Raw genomic sequence first — 13,912 nt, 5'->3', positions numbered from 1 at the left:
AAAGCTGATGGGGCATTAAAAATGATGCAGTAAACAGTAACAAAAAATTAAAAATACAATATACAACTATTTACATAGCATTTACATTGTATGAGGTATTATACGTAATCTAGAGATGATTTACAGTAGACCAAAGGATGTGTGTAGTTTATATGCAAATACTAAGGGACTTGAGTATCCTTGGCTTTTAGTATCCATGGTGGTCTTAGAACCAGTTCCCCACAGATACCAAGCAACAACTGGACATGAATGTACATAGCAGATTATCCATAATAGCCAAAAAGTGCAAACAACCCAAATGTTTGTCAACCAATGAACAGATAAAGAAAATGTGATACAGTCATAGGATGGAACATTATTCAACAATAAAAAGGAAAAAAAGGCTGGGTGTGGTGGCTCACGTCTGTAATCTCAGCACTTTGGGAGGCTGAGGCGGGCAGATCACTTGAGGTCAGGAGTTCGAGACCAGCCTGACCAACATGGTGAAACCCTGTCTCTACTAAAAATAAAAAAATTAGTTGGGCATGGTGGCACATACCTACTTGGGAGGCTGAGGTAGGAGAATGGCTTGAACCCCGGAGGTAGAGGTTGCAGTGAGCCAAGATTGCAATATTGCACTCCAGCCTGAGTGACAGAGTGAGACCCCCATCTCAAAAAAAAAAAAAAAAAGAAAGAAAAGAATAAGGTACTGATGCGTGCTATGACATGGAAGAACCTTGAAACATTATGCTAAGTAAAAGAAACCAGTTTCAAAAGACCACATATTGTGTGCTTCCATTTGTATGAAATGCTCAGAATAGGAAAATCTGTAGACACAGGAGGTAGATTCATGGTTGTCTAGGCTGAAGAGTGTGGGAGTTTGGGCAGAAATAGGGAGTAAATATTCATGGATACTGGATTTGAGGGGAGTGATGAAAATGTTCTAAAATTGATTGTGGTTGTTCACTGTTTATGTATAGAAATGCTGCTGATTTTTGTATGTTGGTTTTGTATCCTGCAACTTTACTGAATTTACTCATCAATTCTAACAGTTTTTTGGTGGAGTCTTTAGGTTTTTCTAATATAAGATACTATGATCTGCAAACAAGGATAATTTGACTTCTTCCTTTCCCATTTGGATCTCCTTCATTTCTTTGTCTGGTCTAATTGCTCTAGCCAGAACTTCCAGTACTATGTTGAATGACAGTGGTGAAAGTGGGCATCCTTGTCATAATCCAGATTTTATAGGGAAGGCTTTCAGTATTTTTCTCCATTCAGTATGATGCTAGCCATGAGTCTGTCATATACGGCTTTTATTGTGTTGTGGTATGTTCCTTCTATACCCAGTTTTTTGATTTTTTTTTTTTTATCATGAAGAGATGCTGAACTTTACCAAATTCTTTTTCAATATCAATTGAAATGATCATATCGTTTTTGTCCTTCATTCTCATTGTTGTTATTGTTGTTGCTGTTTTGGGGACAGGGTCTCACTCTGTTGCCCAGGCCTAAGTGCAGTGGTGCAGTCTTGGCTCATAGCAATTTCTGCCTCCTGGGCTCAAGCAATCCTCCCACCTTAGTCTCCTGAGTAGCTGAGACTACTGGCATGTGCCACCACACTTGGCTAATTTATTAATTTTTTGTAGAGACAAGGTCTCCCTATATTTCCAAGGCTGGTCTCAAACTCAAAGAGATCCTTCTGCCTCAGCCTCCCCAACTGTGTGCTTGGATTATAGACATGAGCCACCATACCACGCATTTTCCTTCATTCTCTAGATATGATGTATCACATTGATTGAGTAGCATATGTTGAACCATTCTTGGATCCGTGGGATAAATCCCACTTGGTCTTGATGAATGACCTTTTTAATGTGTTGTTGAATTTGGTTTGCTGTAACGGTATTTTGTTGAGAATTTTTGCACCTACATTCATCAGAGATATTAACCTGTTGTTTTCTTTTCTTGATATGTTTTTGTCTGGTTTTGGTATCAGGGTAATACCAACCTTGTAGAATAAGTTTGGAAGTATTCCTTCCTCCTCTATTTTTTAGAATAGTTTGAGTAGGATTAGGTATTTTTTTTTTTTAAACATTTGGTAAAATGCAACAGTGAAGCCATCTGGTCCTGGGCTTTTCTTTGCTGTAGGGCTTTTCATTACAAGTTAGATCTTATTACTTCTTATTTGTGACTTTGGGTTTTGGATGTCTTCATGGTTCAATCTTAGTAGGTTGTATCTGACTAGGAATTTATCCATTTCTTTTGGGTTTTCCAATTTATTGGCATATAGTTACTCATAGCAGCCTCCAATGATCCTTTGAATTTCTGTGGTGTCAGTTGTAATGTCCTCTTTTTTATCACTGATTTTTTTTTTTTTTTTTTTTGAGATGGAGCCTCGCTCTGTCACCCAGGCTGGAGTGCAGTGGTGCAATCTTCGCTCACTGCAAGCTCCGCCTCCCGGGTTCACGCCATTCTCCTGCCTCAGCCTCCCGAGTAGCTGGGACTACAGGCGCCTGCCACCGTGTCCGGCCAATTTTTTGTATTTGTAGTAGAGACGGGTTTTCACCTTGTTAGCCAGGATGGTCTCGATCTCCTGACCTCGTGATCCGCCCGCCTCGGCCTCCCAAAGTGCTGCGATTACAGGCGTGAGCCACAGCTCCCAGCCCTTTCATCTCTGATTTTATTCATATGGTTTTTCTCCCTTCTTAGTGTAGCTAAAGATTTGCAATTTTATCTTTTGAAAAAAACTCAACTTTTTTTCATTGATCTTTTCTTTTGTTTTCTTCATTTCAATTTTATTTATTTCTGACCTAGTCTTTATTATTTATTTTCTTCTACTGATTTTGGTTTTGGTTTACTCTTGCTTTTATAACTCATAACTCTTAAAGGTTATTTATTTGAAGTTTTTCTCCTTTTTTGATGTAAGCACTTATAGCTGTAAACTTTCCTCTTAGCAATGTTTTTGCCATATCTCATAAGTTTTGGTGTATTTTGATACTGTCAAGATATTTGATACAGTAATATCAAAATATGCCACATCAAAAGAACAGTTGTAATGTCTCCCTTTTCATCCCTGATTTTATTTACCTGGGTCTTCTCTTTTTATTTTCTTCATTAGTCTGGCTAAAGGTTTGTCAATTTTGTTTATCTTTTCAAAAAACCAACTTTTTGTTTCATTGATTTTTTTGTGGTGTTGTTTCATTTCAAATTCATTGATTGCTGCTCTGGTCTTTACTATTACTTTTCTTCTACTAAGTTTGATCCTGTCTCAAACTTAGTAGAAGAATGTGTATATATATATTTGAGACAGGATCTTGCTTTATTGCCCAGGCAGGAGTTCAATAGGATGATCACAGCTCACTGCAGTCTCGACCTCTTGGGCTCAAGTGATCCTCCAATCTCAACCTCCTGAGTAGCTGGGACTACAGTCATGCACCACCACACTTGGCTAATTTGTTATTTCATTTGTTCTAATAACTTTTTAAATTTTTTTCCTTAGTTTCTTCATTGACCCACTGATCGTTCAGGAACATATTCTTTAATTTCCAAGTATTCGTATAGTTTCTAAAATTCCTCTTGTGATTGATTCCTAGTTTTATTACACCGTGGTTAGAGAAAATACTTAATATAATTTCTATTTTTTTGAATTTTTAAAGACTGTTTCGTAGTCTAATATATGGCTTATCCTTGTAAATGATCCACATGCTAAGCAGAAGAATGTATATTCTGCAGCCATTGGATGAAATGTTCTGTAAATATATATTGGGCTCATTTGGTTTATAGTGCAGATTAAGTTCAATATTTCTTTGTTGATTTTCTGTCTGGAAGATCTGTCCAGTGCTGACAGTGGGATATTGAAGTCTCCAGCTATTATTGCACTGGGGTCTGTCTTTCTCTTTAGCTTTGATAGTATTTGCTTTATATGTCTGGGTGTGCCAGTGTTAGGTGCATATAAATTTACAATTGTTACATCCTCTTACTGAAGTAATCCCTTTAGCATTATATAATGATCTTCTTTGTCTCCTTTTATGATTTTTATATTGAAACCTGGGTCCTGGGCTTTTCTTTACAAGGAGACTTTTTATTATGGCTTTAATCTCATTACTTGTTATTGGTCTATTCAGGTTTTGGATTCCTTCATGGTTCAATCTTGGTAGGTTGTATATGTCTAGGAATTTCTCCTTCTAGATTTTCCAATTTATTGGTATACACTTGCTCAGGGTAGTCCCTAATTATTCTTTGAATTTCTGTGATAGCAGTTGTAATATCTCCTTTGTCATCCCTGATTTTATTTATTTAGGGTTTCTCTTTTTCTTTTTTCTTCATTAGTCTGGCTAAAAGTTTGTCAACTTTGTTTATCTTTTCAAAAAATCAACTTTTTGTTTCATTTATTTTTGTGTGTGTTTTCTTCATTTCAAATTCATTGATTGCTGCTCTGATCTTTATTATTACCTTTCTTCTACTAAGTTTGAGGTTGTTTTGCTCTTGCTTCTCTAGTTCTTTAAGATGTGTTGTTAGGTAATTTATTTGAAGTTTTTCTTCTTTTTTGATGTAGAAACTTACAGCTACAAATTTCTCTTTTAGTACTGCTTTTGCTGTATTTCATAGGTTTTGCTATGCTGTGTTTCCATTATCATTTGTTTTAAGAAATTTTTCAATTTTCATCTTAATTTCTTCATTGATTCACTGGTCATCCAGGAGCATATTGTTTAATTTCCATGTGTCCGTATGATTTCCAAAATTCCTCTTGTTGTTGATTTCTAATTGTATTTCTTTGTAGTCAGAGAAGGTGCTTGATATGATTTCAGTTTTTTGAGTGTTTTAAGACCTGTTTTGTGATCTAACATATTGCCTATCCTTGAGAATGATCAATGTGCTGAGGAAAAGAACGCATATTCGACAGCCATTGGATGAAATGTTCTGTAACTATCTATTAGGTTTATTTGATGTATAGTGCAGATTAAGTTCAATATTTGCTTATTGAGTTTCTGTCTGGGAGATCTATCCAGTGCTGAAAGGGGAGTGTTGAAGACTCCAGATGTATTATATTGAGGCCTATCTCTCTCTTTAGCTCCAATAATATTTGCTTTATATATTTGGGTGCTCTAGTATTAGGTGCATATACATTTACAATCATTATATCTTATTGCTGTATTGACCCCTTTTTCATTATATAATGATATTCTTTGTCTCTTCTTAGAGTTTTTGTCTTGAAATCTATTTTGTCTGATATAAGTATAGCTACTCCTGCTCCTTTTGGTTTACATCATCATGGATATCTTTTTTCATCTCTTTTTTTTAGTCTATATGTATCTTCATAGGTGAAATGTGTTTCTTGTAGGCAATAGATCATGGGGTCTTGTGTTTTCTTCTATTCAGCCACTCTATGTCTTTTGATTGGAGAGTTTAATCAAACAGAAGAAGTCTTCCATTGTAGCTACCACAGCTGGGAATAGTGAGTTGTTATATTTGCTACAATCAATGAGTCTACATTGACACATCATTATCACCCAGAGTTCATAGTTGACATTGGGGTTCATTCTTGGTGTTGTATATTCAATGAGTTTTTATAAACATATACTTATTAAAGACTGCATAGTACACCACGGGGCTATGGTCTCAATATTGTTTGTCCCCACCAAAATTCATGTTGTGGACTGGTCTCCAATGTGGCAATATTGGCAGGGCAGATGGTGTCTCTAAGTGATTAGGTCATAAGATGAATTAATGTCCTCCTCACAAGATGGGGTTAGTTCTCATGGGAATGGATTAGTTTCTGAGAGAGCCAGCTGTTATAAAGTGAAGGTGCCTTTGTAGTCATTGAAATACAAAAAATAAATAAAATGATGTTGCTTCTAGTGTTTTGCCTTTTCTCATACAAACCTGGTTCACCTTCCATTTCTCCATGTTTTGACCAAGTATGAGGTCCTTATTGGAAGCTGTCAGATGTGGCTGCCTAATCTTGAACTTCCCAGCTTGAAGAACCATGAGCTAAATATATCTCTTTTCTTTATAAACTTCTTAGGCTCAGGGATTCTGTTATAGCAATACAAAATAGACTAATACACATGGTATGTATTTATCATGAGTACTTTATACTGCTATTTGAAAATCCATCTTCAAATGTTTTCTATTGTATACAATCTAGATAATGCAATGTGTGTTAAAATTCTTGCTCTTTAAACTTATAAATCAATACGAAAATAAGATTGATTCATAAAACAATACAAGAGAATGTGAATAAGTAATTGTGGAAGAAGAAATATAAATGGTCTATATAAAATGAGAAGTTGCTCAATCTCATTAACAATCAATAGAGTGAGAGTTGGAACAAGACATCAGTTTTGAGAGCTATAGATTGATGGATATGAAAAAGATTGATAATATCAGGGATGACTGCTATAAACTAGGGCTGTAAGGGCAAATTGCTGTATCCTTCCAAGGGGACAGTAGCAATATGTAACAACCGTTAAAATGCACAGACCTTTTGCATTATGTTTAACTTTGTATACCTGCCGTAATAGCATTGTTATGTTAAATAGTTCTTATCTTTTAGAGATAGATATTGAAATACTATGAATGAAATTTTATAATAACTTGGATTACTTCAACATAGGCTGGTGAGGGCCAGGCTCAGTGACTCACACCTGTAATCCCAGCACTTTGGGAGGCTGAGGTTGGGGGGGTCACTTGAGGTCAGGAGTTCAAGACCAGCCTGGCCAACATGGTAAAACCCCATCTCTACTAAAAATGCAAAAATCAGTTGGGATTGGTGGTGCGCACCTGCAATCCCAGCTACTCAGGAGGCAGAGGCACAAGAATCACTGGAACCTGGGAGGCGGAGGTTGCAGTGAGCTGAGATCACGCCACTGCACTCCAGCCTGGATGGCAGAGTGAGATTCTGTCTCAAAAAAAAAAAAAAAACAAACAAACCCAAAAAACACCAAACAAAGCACGCTGGTGAGGAGGTGAGGGGAAAGTAGGTAAGAGTATAGATGAAAGAAGTGTGGCCATGAGTTCATGTTTGTTGCATCTGGGTGAAGTGTTTCAGGTCTTTATTTAGAAGTTTGGCAATGTTTCTATGACCAGAAATCTGCCATAGGAACATAACTCTTGTCTATATCAATTAGCCTATTGTAAAATTGGTTTCATGAATGATACCTTATTTTGCTTAAAGTTGAAGTTCCCAAGAACATATTGGTATTAGGTGAGGACTTACTGTATAGAACATTTGCTCAGATTTACTGTGTGAGTGTTCTTTTTTTTTTTTTTTTTTTGAGACAGAATCTCGCTGTATCACCTGGGCTGGAGTGCAGGGGTGAGATCATAGCTCACTGTAGCCTTGAACTTCTGGGTTCAAGCAATCCTCCTGCATTGGCCATCCAAATAGCTAGAATTATAGGTGTACACCACCACATTTGGCTGATATTTATTTATTTATTTATTTATTTATTTATTTATTTATTTTTAGAGCTAAGGTCTTGCTATGTTGCCTAGACTGGTTTTGAACTCCTGGGCTGAAGCAGTCCTCCCACTTCGGCCTCTCAAAGTGCTGGGATATCAGACATGAGCCACCTGCCATGCTTGGCCTATGTGAGTATTCTTAGTTATCATTATTTACATTGTACTGCAGACTAAATGTTTGTGTCCCCTCCAAATTCATATGTTGAAATCCTAACCCCCAATGTGATGGTATTAGCAGGTAGGGGCCTTTTGTAGCTGATTAGTTCATGAGGGTGGAGCTCCCATTAATAGGATTAGTGCCCTGATGAAAGAGACCCCAGGGAGCTTTCTCATCAACTTTCTGCCATGAAAGAAAACTGGGTACTAGGAAGCAGGTTCTCACTAGGCATCAAATCTGCCAGTACTTTGATCTTGGACTTCCCAGCCTCCAGAACTGTCCTCCTTATTCATCCCTCAGTGGTGAGCACCTGAGGTGACTTAGCAACAGTTTTGTACTTTGTGTCAAATGGACAAATGTATTCCCACTGGCCCTTTGTGTGTGTGAGTGTGTTTCTAACTATCTTCTTTTGTGTTCTCTTTTTATTATACTTATGTTCATTTCACAATTCTTTTTTGTTTTTAAGAGAGTAGGGGGCCGGGCACGGTGGCTCACACCTGTAATCCCAGCACTTTGGGAGGCCAAGGCAGGTGGATTACCTGAGGTCAGGAGTCCAAGACCAGCTTAGCCAATGTGGCGAAACCCCATGTCTCTACTAAAAAAAATACAAAAATTAGCTGGGCCTGGTGGCAGGTTCCTGTAATCCCAGTTACTCTGGTTAAGTCAACAAACTCTGAAAAGTCAACAAGCTGGTAACTCTGGCTCAGAGGAAGACATGCATTTCATACTTAAAGGTCAAATACCCACAGCCCAATCACTTTTTGATAAATGATATCCAGCAAATGACACCAATTTTAGCTACTTAATAAGATGAATCCTCAAGAGGTGGAGGCAGGAGAATCACTTGAACTTGGGAGGTAGAAGTTGCAGTGAACCAAGACTGTGCCACTGCACACCAACCTGGGCAACAGAGTGAGACTCTGTCTCCAAAAACAAAAAGAGAGAGAGAGAGAGATGGGGGGGGGGTCTCACTCTGTCACTCAAGCTGGAGAGTGTTGTGATGCAATCATAGCTCACTGCAGCTTCAAACTCTTAAACTCAAGCAATCCTCCCAATTCAGCCTACTGATTAGCTGGAACTCAAGGCACACACTACCACCACTGGCCAATTTTTGAATTTTTTTTGTAGAGACACTATCTTGCTATGATTCCCAGTCTGGTCTCAAACTCCTGACTTCAAGCAATCCTCCTGCCTCAGCCTCTTGAGTAGCTGGGATTACAGTCATGAGCCACTGTGCCCACTTGAATTTTTATTGAGTGCCTATTCCACAAGAAATGCTATAACAAATGTTAGAAATTAAATGGTGAATCAAAACAAAGTCCCTGTCTTTCCTGGGGTTTACAGTAATACTCTCCCCATGAACATCAACGACAACAGTAACTAACACATAGAATTACATGTATTGATTAACTGAATGCTCACACACACATGAAGATATCCTTGTCATGATTTTGTCGAGGAGGAAAAGGAGGCACAGAGAGCATGAGGAATTTGCCCAGAGTCACATGCTCTAGTGGTGGAGCTTGTATACTGTTTGTCTCTCCTTTACTATATTTACTCTCCTATAGGTTGTAAACCAAAAATAAAATTCTAAGGCACCACAACCATCTGAATGGACCCCTCCTCTCAGCCAGGGGCATTCCAAAGCTAACCTGAAAAATGAGTTCAGGCTATGATGAGAAAAGGGAGCCAAAATGCCTCATTATACCCTCCTCCCTTTTGGAATTTCTGGTACAAGAGACTTTTTAAGTCTGATAAGAAATATTTACAATCTGGCCGGGCGCGGTGGCTCAAGCCTGTAATCCCAGCACTTTGGGAGGCCGAGACGGGTGGATCACGAGGTCAGGAGATTGAGACCATCCTGGCTAACACGGTGAAACCCCATCTCTACTAAAAATACAAAAAACTAGCCGGGCGAGGTGGCGGGCGCCTGTAGTCCCAGCTACTCAGAAGGCTGAGGCAGGAGAATGGCGTAAACCCGGGAGGTGGAGCTTGCAGTGAGCTGAGATCCGGCCACTGCACCCCAGCCTGGGCGACAGAGCGAGACTCCGTCTCAAAAAAAAAAAAAGAAATATTTACAATCTATTCTCTCTGAAACCTGCTACCTGGAAGCTTTATCTGCATGATAAAACCTTGGTCTCCGCAACCCTTATCATAATACAGACATTTCTTTCTATTGATAATAATGCTTTCAACCAATTGCTAATCAGAAAATCTTTGAATCTGCCTGTGATGTGGAAGCCCCCATTTCCAGTTGTTCCACCTTTCTGAACTGAACCAATGTACATCTTACATGTATTAATTGATATCTCATATCTCCCTAAAATGTATAAAACAAAGCTGTGGCCCAACCACCTTGAGCACATGTTTTCAGGATCTTTTGAGGCTGTGTCATGGGCCATTAGTCACTCATAACTGGCTCAGAATAAATCTCTTCAAATATTTTAGAGTTTGACAGTTTGCATTGACACATGTAGATATCATCTGAGATGTTATACTAACCCATTTATTTATTATTCACTCTCTACATAGTTATTAAACATCTTTGATGTGCTAGGCATGTGGGGGTGGCTCTCGGCAAACAAAGGAATGTGCTCAGTCCCTGTCATTGAGTGAGGCCCATAAACACATAATTCCAGCGCAACCTGTTATGTGAAAAGACATGGTATATACCAAATGAAATGGAAACAAAGGAGGAAATGACTAACTTTGCCTGGGATTGCTGAGAAAGACTTTGTAGAAGAGAAGATTTTTTATCAGTGTCATGAAGGCTTAATAGCAACTCATTTGTTAAAGAATCATGAAAAGATCAACTCCAAGAAAGAAAAGGAAACATGGAAGGACCTGGACTGAAGTCACGCCAGTACAAGAAGGGTACTGGCAAAGGTGAGGTAGGTGGGTGGGAAATAGCAGGACTTGAGGGTAAGACATTGAATTGAAAACAAAATAATGGTTATTGATCAAACTCAGTGGGACTTATGCTGGAGAGTAATGTATATGGCTCTGGCGTTTTGAAGGACATTGTTGAAGGCAAGGGAAAGCGTCCCCTTCACCCTCTGAAGGTTTGCTGAAAATATTTAACAAGAGGACGATTAATAGGAGAAAAAGCATACAAATTTATTTGATCATAGTTTTTCATGACACAGGGGCCTTCAGAATGAAATAATCCCCCCACCTCAAGGTTACAGAAAGAATATGGATTCAGAGCACAGCCAAAAATAGGCTATGGTGGTAAACCAGGCTTTAGTGGCAAGACAGGTTATGAGAGAGACAGAACAGGAGGCCTGCCTAGCAAAGCTGTCCTTGTTATATAGATGAAACCTCTTGGGTAGCAGACAGAATAGATGACAAATTCTTTTTACCTTTGACAAATTCTCTCACCTTTAAAGGTGTCAGACTCTTAGTTAATCTTTCCTAGAACTGACAAGGGAATCCTGGCTGCATGAATGTAGATTCTCTACAGATGTAAATTTCCCCCATGAAAGGCAGCTTTGCAGGGCCAGTTCTGTTTGCTGGCCCTCTGGCAGTCCTCTCAAAATATATCAAAGAAATATATTTTGATGTAAAATATCTTGATTTCCTTCCACATCAAGGATGAAAGTTGCTGAAGAAAGGAAAAAAATGTTGGTAGCTCTTGCAGTGATCTAAGCAAAAATTGAGGCACTGGAGAGGAGAGAGTTATTTAGAGGTATGAATCAACAGAGCTTGATTAAGTTTAGGGGGTAAAGGAGTGATTGGGTGTCTGAGTGGATAATGTAACAATCAAAATCGTATCTCAAATTCTGTAAGATTCCTTTTGAGCTAGAATTGTTCAAAGCACATTCAAAGCAGCATCTGTTGAACTCTGACAGCCCAGAAAAACAATAGCTAACTCATGCAGGGCTAAATAGCTCTTAGAAACATAGTGAGTCATTGTTTTTGTTATGTTAATGGATTCAGTTGATCCTCACAAAAACCTCATGAAGTAGGTGGGACCATATTCCATTTTACAGAAGAGGAGATCAGTTCAGGAAATTAAAACAGAGAGGTGAACTGACTTAACCAAGATGATATAGACAGTAAGTGGTGGAGTCTGACTTCAAACACAGTCAGTTTTTATGAGGCCTTATTCTGAGGTTTAAAGTGCCCCAACATTATAACAAGAGCCATAGGAGTTATGAGCCAGGAACCACGAACAAAAACCTGTGTGTGTGTGTGTGTGTGTGTGTGTATGTGTATGTGTGTGTGTGTGTGTGTGTGTATTTTATATGTATATACCCAGACAATCTTCATCCACATCAAGGTATGAAAAATTATCAGTCCTCCGTAAGGTACAATCTTTATTGCATTTAAAAATAATATATTTAAGCTGAGTGCAGTGGCTCACGCCTATAGTCCCAGCACTTTGGGAGGCCAAGGTAGGAAGATCACTTGAGCCCAGGAGTTTGAAAGCAGCCTGCGAAACATGGTGAGACTCTGTCTCTACAGAAAAAAAAAAAAAAAAAAATTAGGCGAGCATGGTGGCATGTGCTTGTGGTCCCAGCTACTTGGGAGGCTGAGGCAGGAGGATCAGTTGAGCTCAGGAGATCAAGGCTACAGTAAGCCACTATAGAGTTCATGCCACTGCATGCTAACCTGGATGACAGAGCAAGACTCTATCTTAAAATAATAATAATAATATATTTAGGCTGGGTTCTGTGGTTTATGCTTGTAATCCCAGCATTTTGGGAGGCCAAGGTGGGAAGATCTCTTGAATCCAGGAGTTCAAGACGAGCCTGGGTAACATATTGAGACCCTGTCTCTATATGTAAATAAATAAATCAATCAAATAAAAATAGTATATTTAAATAATGAAAATAAATAAAACATATTTAAGTATCTAACATGTTAAAATATTTAAATAAAATATGATCTTACACTATTAAAATTTTGAAAAATTAAGAGAGGAAATAATCTTCTGTTGTTTTACCACCTTAATAAACTATTTTAATTTCTAGTAAATTCATTCTTTTCTTCATTTTTTTTAAGACTAGTCAAGTGGAGCAGTGGAAGTGAAGATGGAACAAAGAAATCCATAAACCAGTTATGATTAAGTAGTTGTAAACACCAACTGCATTCAGACCAACACCCATATATATTTTTTTAATTGTAAGCATAGTATATATAAAACTTCAATTCCTGCTTTTTTTTTCACCTAACATTATATCATATGCATTTTCCATACTGTTTCACAATTCCTTTTATTTGTAATTGTTTAATCCTGCAAAATAATGCTTCGAATGAACGTATGATCATTTTCTTAAGTATTTCCCTACTATTAGAAGTGAAGTTTCTTCCAGCATTTTTCTCTTTGCTGTGATGAATATTTTTATGTATAGAGATTTTTCAGTTTGGTAATGAGTTTTTGAAAATCTACTTTACCAAAAACAAGGAAAACCCATGTCTGTCTTTGGTACTTTTGCCAAGATATTACTTTTACTTGACTTTCAGCAAGTATAGGATGAAAGTACACAAGTCTGCAAGGACCTTGGAAGTAACTTGTTTCTGTCTAATTTCTATAAAATTTCCAGGAGATAGTCATACAGCTTTAATTTGATCTCATCCACTAGTTTTAGCATTGGTATTGCCATATTGATTATGGACACATAAAACTGTAACTCCTGGAGCCAACCTGTCAGGCTTTCCTATGTGAAACCAATGCCACCACCCCACCCGCACTCTAGCACCTTCTATCCACTGATTTTAGTCATTGACTTGCTCTCTACCTCTTTCTGTTTGTTGTCTTCCAGTTTGTCTCTTTCACTCCTCCCCTCCCTTCTCTATCTTGCTCTCTGACCCAAGAGACTGACCTGTATGAACCACATCAGTGATTGGCTGGTGGGGCCCCCCAGCAAAGAGGATGGAATGAAGTGAGGGTATTTACTTGCTTAATTGCCTCCAGGCTGGGTCACTCACAGATGGCCATGTCCTTCCATCAAAGATCAGAGCTCTCCTCAAGGTAGCCCTCTCCACAAACTTTCTTGAGTTTCTCTTTCTGGGTTTTGTTAACTATTTTCTCAACTTGTCCCTTCATGCCTAGAGGTAATAGCAGGTGGGGGATGCTGTGCTATTCCATTTGGTTTTCCTGCACCCTTCCCATGTTTGTATATAGTCCTTTTCATCAAAGTATTGGGACTGTCCTAATTCGAATGTGCCATCTTTTTTCTGTTTCCTGCTGAGAACGGTTCAACTCACTCTGGGTACACTCAATAAATATAACTCAGACAGTCACAATATTGAAGTTGTAACTATGTGCTTTGTTGATATCACTGGTCCAGAAAATAATGACATGGCTCACTC

Source organism: Macaca nemestrina, chromosome 3 (genome assembly GCF_043159975.1).
Source record: "Macaca nemestrina isolate mMacNem1 chromosome 3, mMacNem.hap1, whole genome shotgun sequence".
Lineage (NCBI taxonomy): Eukaryota > Metazoa > Chordata > Mammalia > Primates > Cercopithecidae > Macaca > Macaca nemestrina.
Note: the sequence above shows the minus strand (reverse complement) of the source record.